The sequence below is a fragment of the Heptranchias perlo genome, chromosome 31, assembly GCF_035084215.1.
Source record: "Heptranchias perlo isolate sHepPer1 chromosome 31, sHepPer1.hap1, whole genome shotgun sequence".
NCBI lineage: Eukaryota > Metazoa > Chordata > Chondrichthyes > Hexanchiformes > Hexanchidae > Heptranchias > Heptranchias perlo.
Genome location: NC_090355.1, coordinates 4,256,938 through 4,262,937, shown reverse-complemented (window position 1 = coordinate 4,262,937; position 6,000 = coordinate 4,256,938).

Here is a 6,000-nt window from a genome sequence, read left to right as displayed (position 1 = left end):
GGTGTCTGGGGCAGGGGAGGCCGAAGCTTTCCCTCGTTGGGCCCGGTGGGGCACTCCTCCTCCTTCTCCTGGCCCCTCAAAGGAAAGAAATAAACGGATCCTTTATGGCCTCTACTAGGCCTGATCCTGTTCCGACCTGGTTCAGCCCCACTCAGGCCTGAGTTAAAATTGCAGTCGGGTCCCGATGACATAATTGTAAAGAAGGACCCTGCCGGCTTTGGGCGGGCGTTCCTTGCCGCCTGCTCCACCGGTAGGGATAAAATTGCCCCCTAGTGTCAGCTTGGCTCAGTTGGTAGCACTCTCACCTCTGAGTCAGCAGGTTGTGGGGTAGCAACAAAGGCGAGCGGGGAAAAGAGAGACAAACAGAATTTGTGTCGAAGAGAGAGGCAGAACTTCTTCAAGGTGGGAATTCCTTACCCTTCTTATGTTTGATTATTTACTTGCTAAGACCCACTTTCACAGCCACATCTCTTCTCTCAAACCCCATGTCTCCAGCTTCGACTCATTCCGCAAGGATTCCAGCTTAAATTTCACCCTTTCTGTTTCAGAACAACCCATGATCACCAATATCTCCGTGATATTCAGTGTTCCTTGAACCACTGTTCCCATGATCACTGATATCTCCGTGATATTCAATGTTCCTTGAACCACTGTTCCCATGATCACCAATATCTCCGTGATATTCAATGTTCCTTGAACCACTGTTCCCATGATCACTGATATCTCCGTGATATTCAGTGTTCCTTGAACCACTGTTCCCATGATCACCAATATCTCCGTGATATTCAATGTTCCTTGAACCACTGTTCCCACGATCACTGATATCTCCGTGATATTCAGTGTTCCTTGAACCACTGTTCCCATGATCACCGATATCTCCGTGATATTCAGTGTTCCTTGAACCACTGTTCCCATGATCACCAATATCTCCGTGATATTCAGTGTTCCTTGAACCACTGTTCCCATGATCACCGATATCTCCGTGATATTCAGTGTTCCTTGAACCACTGTTCCCATGATCACCAATATCTCCGTGATAGTCAGTGTTCCTTGAACCACTGTTCCCATGATCACCGATATCTCCGTGATATTCAGTGTTCCTTGAACCACTGTTCCCATGATCACCGATATCTCCGTGATAGTCAGTGTTCCTGGAACCACTGTTCCCATGATCACCGATATCTCCGTGATATTCAGTGTTCCTTGAACCACTGTTCCCATGATCACCGATATCTCCGTGATATTCAATGTTCCTCGAACCACTGTTCCCATGATCACCGATATCTCCGTGATATTCAGTGTTCCTTGAACCACTGTTCCCATGATCACCGATATCTCCGTGATATTCAGTGTTCCTCGAACCACTGTTCCCATGATCACCGATATCTCCGTGATATTCAATGTTCCTTGAACTACTGTTCCCATGATCACCGATATCTCCGTGATATTCAGTGTTCCTCGAACCACTGTTCCCATGATCACCGATATCTCCGTGATATTCAATGTTCCTTGAACCACTGTTCCCATGATCACCGATATCTCCGTGATATTCAGTGTTCCTCGAACCACTGTTCCCATGATCACCGATATCTCCGTGATATTCAATGTTCCTTGAACCACTGTTCCCATGATCACCGATATCTCCGTGATATTCAGTGTTCCTCGAACCACTGTTCCCATGATCACCGATATCTCCGTGATATTCAGTGTTCCTGGAACCACTGTTCCCATGATCACCGATATCTCCGTGATAGTCAGTGTTCCTTGAACCACTGTTCCCATGATCACCGATATCTCCGTGATATTCAGTGTTCCTCGAACCACTGTTCCCATGATCACCGATATCTCCGTGATATTCAATGTTCCTTGAACCACTGTTCCCATGATCACCGATATCTCCGTGATATTCAGTGTTCCTCGAACCACTGTTCCCATGATCACCAATATCTCCGTGATATTCAATGTTCCTTGAACCACTGTTCCCATGATCACCAATATCTCCGTGATATTCAATGTTCCTTGAACCACTGTTCCCATGATCACCGATATCTCCGTGATATTCAGTGTTCCTCGAACCACTGTTCCCATGATCACCAATATCTCCGTGATATTCAGTGTTCCTCGAACCACTGTTCCCATGATCACCGATATCTCCGTGATATTCAGTGTTCCTCGAACCACTGTTCCCATGATCACCGATATCTCCGTGATATTGAATGTTCCTTGAACCACTGTTCCCATGATCACCGATATCTCCGTGATATTCAGTGTTCCTCGAACCACTGTTCCCATGATCACCGATATCTCCGTGATATTCAATGTTCCTTGAACCACTGTTCCCATGATCACCGATATCTCCGTGATATTCAGTGTTCCTCGAACCACTGTTCCCATGATCACCGATATCTCCGTGATATTCAGTGTTCCTGGAACCACTGTTCCCATGATCACCGATATCTCCGTGATATTCAATGTTCCTTGAACCACTGTTCCCATGATCACCGATATCTCCGTGATATTCAGTGTTCCTCGAACCACTGTTCCCATGATCACCAATATCTCCGTGATATTCAATGTTCCTTGAACCACTGTTCCCATGATCACCAATATCTCCGTGATATTCAATGTTCCTTGAACCACTGTTCCCATGATCACCGATATCTCCGTGATATTCAATGTTCCTTGAACCACTGTTCCCATGATCACCGATATCTCCGTGATATTCAGTGTTCCTCGAACCACTGTTCCCATGATCACCAATATCTCCGTGATATTCAATGTTCCTTGAACCACTGTTCCCATGATCACCGATATCTCCGTGATATTCAGTGTTCCTCGAACCACTGTTCCCATGATCACCAATATCTCCGTGATATTCAATGTTCCTTGAACCACTGTTCCCATGATCACCGATATCTCCGTGATATTCAGTGTTCCTCGAACCACTGTTCCCATGATCACCGATATCTCCGTGATATTCAGTGTTCCTCGAACCACTGTTCCCATGATCACCGATATCTCCGTGATATTCAGTGTTCCTTGAACCACTGTTCCCATGATCACCGATATCTCCGTGATATTCAGAGTTCCTCGAACCACTGTTCTTGCCATTTCATGAGATCCAACCTCTCCTCTATCTGCTGCTGTATTGATGCTCTCAGCTATTCTCTTCAGCAGCACTTTATTTCAGAGCTGTCCTGGTCCTCAGTCCCACTTCATCTTTCATCTCATCCAGTCATTTAACAATCAAGTTTTTTTTCTTCCTTTCAGGTTGCAAGGACTGCAAACTTCAACAGTGCCTGGATGCCAACGCCTCTCTCCAGATTCCTCTTCATCTGACCCCATCTCTCTTTCCAATCTCATCCCCTCTGACCTTCCGCTCTCTGACCCCAATCGTCCTCATCAAAGTCCTCATCTTCATCCCCCTCTGCCCCACCTCAACCCATTCCAAGCTCGACATGATGCTGAGCTTTTCTTCCACCTCCTTTACCTCCGTGCCTCCTTCTTTCTTTCATTTTTACTGATATTCAGGTGAGCTTTCAGTAGCATACTTCAGGGTAGCAATCAGGAAAACATTTCCGTTAATTAATTTCAGCAACTTGAATTATCCTTTGCCCCAGGATCTCCCTTGTATTCGATAAGTGACAGGACATCACAACTTCAGATCTCATTTTAAAGCGAATATATTTTTCAAAAGGTGAACAAGTAAATAACTAACAGTGTTATAATACACATATACATTTGCAGTAGCAATCCTATCTACTACTCAAAAGGAAAACAATAAAAAGTTGCAGTCTAACACTAAGCTTTTTTTGTCGAATACTATTATATCCGCAGTATTGTATTTCTTACTACTGTGGGAGTACTAGACTGTTCCCTTGTGAATCCCAAACTAAATCAAACATTTGAAGAGCTACAGTTCCTTAAACACCCCTGAAGATAGTTATCAAGACTTCCTGGATTTGAATAACTGTCGACCACATTCAAAAATAATTTGCTGATAAAAAATCATGCATATAAACTTTTGTTTGAAAGTAGCCTAACTCGCGAGCAGGGTAATCGCCAACAGGGACTGGTCCAGCCGAATGGCCTGTTTCTGTGTTGTAACTTCTATGTATTTTTATAACTCATCCCTCAACTCTTGAAGGTCCGATCGATGCCATGCCACTGTGAAGGCAAAGGAGGAACATAGGAACATAGGAACAGGAGTAGGCCATTCAGCCCCTCGTGCCTGCTCCGCCATTTGATAAGATCATGGCTGATCTGTGATCTAACTCCATATTTTTTTTATTTTTTTTTATTCGTTCACGGGATGTGGGCGTCACTGGCAAGGCCGGCATTTATTGCCCATCCCTAATTGCCCTCGAGAAGGTGGTGGTGAGCCGCCTTCTTGAACCGCTGCAGTCCGTGTGGTGAAGGTTCTCCCACAGTGCTGTTAGGAAGGGAGTTCCAGGATTTTGACCCAGCGACAATGAAGGAACGGCGATATATTTCTAAGTCGGGATGGTGTGTGACTTGGAGGGGAACGTGCAGGTGGTGTTGTTCCCATGCGCCTGCTGCCCTTGTCCTTCTAGGTGGTAGAGGTCGCGGGTTTGGGAGGTGCTGTCGAAGAAGCCTTGGCGAGTTGCTGCAGTGCATCCTGTGGATGGTGCACACTGCAGCCACAGTGCGCCGGTGGTGAAGGGAGTGAATGTTTAGGGTGGTGGATGGGGTGCCAATCAAGCGGGCTGCTTTATCTTGGATGGTGTCGAGCTTCTTGAGTGTTGTTGGAGCTGCACTCATCCAGGCAAGTGGAGAGTATTCCATCACACTCCTGACTTGTGCCTTGTAGATGGTGGAAAGGCTTTGGGGAGTCAGGAGGTGAGTCACTCGCCGCAGAATACCCAGCCTCTGACCTGCTCTCGTAGCCTTTGGCCCATATCCCTTAATACCTTTGATTGCCAAAAAGCTATCTATCTCAGATTTAAACTTAGCAATTGAGCTAGTATCAATTGCCGTTTGCGGAAGAGAGTTCCAAACTTATACCACCCTTTGTGTGTAGAAATGTTTTCTAATCTCACTCCTGAAAGGTCTGGCTATAATTTTTAGACTGTGCCCCCTATTCCTAGAATCCCCAACCAGCGGAAATAGTTTCTCTCTATCCACCCTATCCGTTCCCCTTAATATCTTATAAACTTCGATCAGATCACCCCTTAACCTTCGAAACTCCAGAGAATACAACCCCAATTTGTGTAATCTCTCCTCGTAACTTAACCCTTGAAGTCCGGGAGGCCAACAACCGGCTAGGTTTACTTGATCTTCAGCTCCCATTGGAGCTAGGAAAGCATTTTTTGAAGGTGTCGATTACCTTTGGCTGGTTGAGGGTTTGGGACCTTTGAAAAGGCCTCATAGGATTAGGAGTAGGCCATTCAGCCCCTCGAGCCTGCTCCACCATTCAATTAGATCATGGCCAATTTGTACCTCAACTCCATTGACCCATCTTAGCTCCATATCCCTTGATACCGTTATCCATTGAAAATAAGCCATTCGCTCTGAGCTGGCATAAGTTCCACTGGGGCCTAATAAGATCAGAGTGGGCAGAATTTCTGAGGAAGCCCACACCTGACGAAGGAGAAAGCCTCCGAAAGCTTGTGATTTTCAAATAAAACTGTTGGACTATAACCTGGTGTTGTAAGATTCCTTACATTTGTACACCCCAGTCCATCACCGGCATCTCCACATCATTGTAACAGAGGATTCAGGAATTTAAAACTCTTCATTTTCTTATCAACAACTTAGATATCTATAGTGCTTCTTATGTCAATGAGATGTTTGAGAGCACACTTTAGGAGGGAGAAAGGAAAGATTAGGGTTTATACAGCAAAGAGGGAGAGGTAGCAGGGAGGCGGGTGATGTTTCAGAGGTGAATAAACTGGTCTTGGCAGTGAATCTGATGTGGGAGCCCATTTCTCTGTTTGAAGCTCGGTTTCCTCTTTTGTGTCAAACTATTTTTTCCTTAAC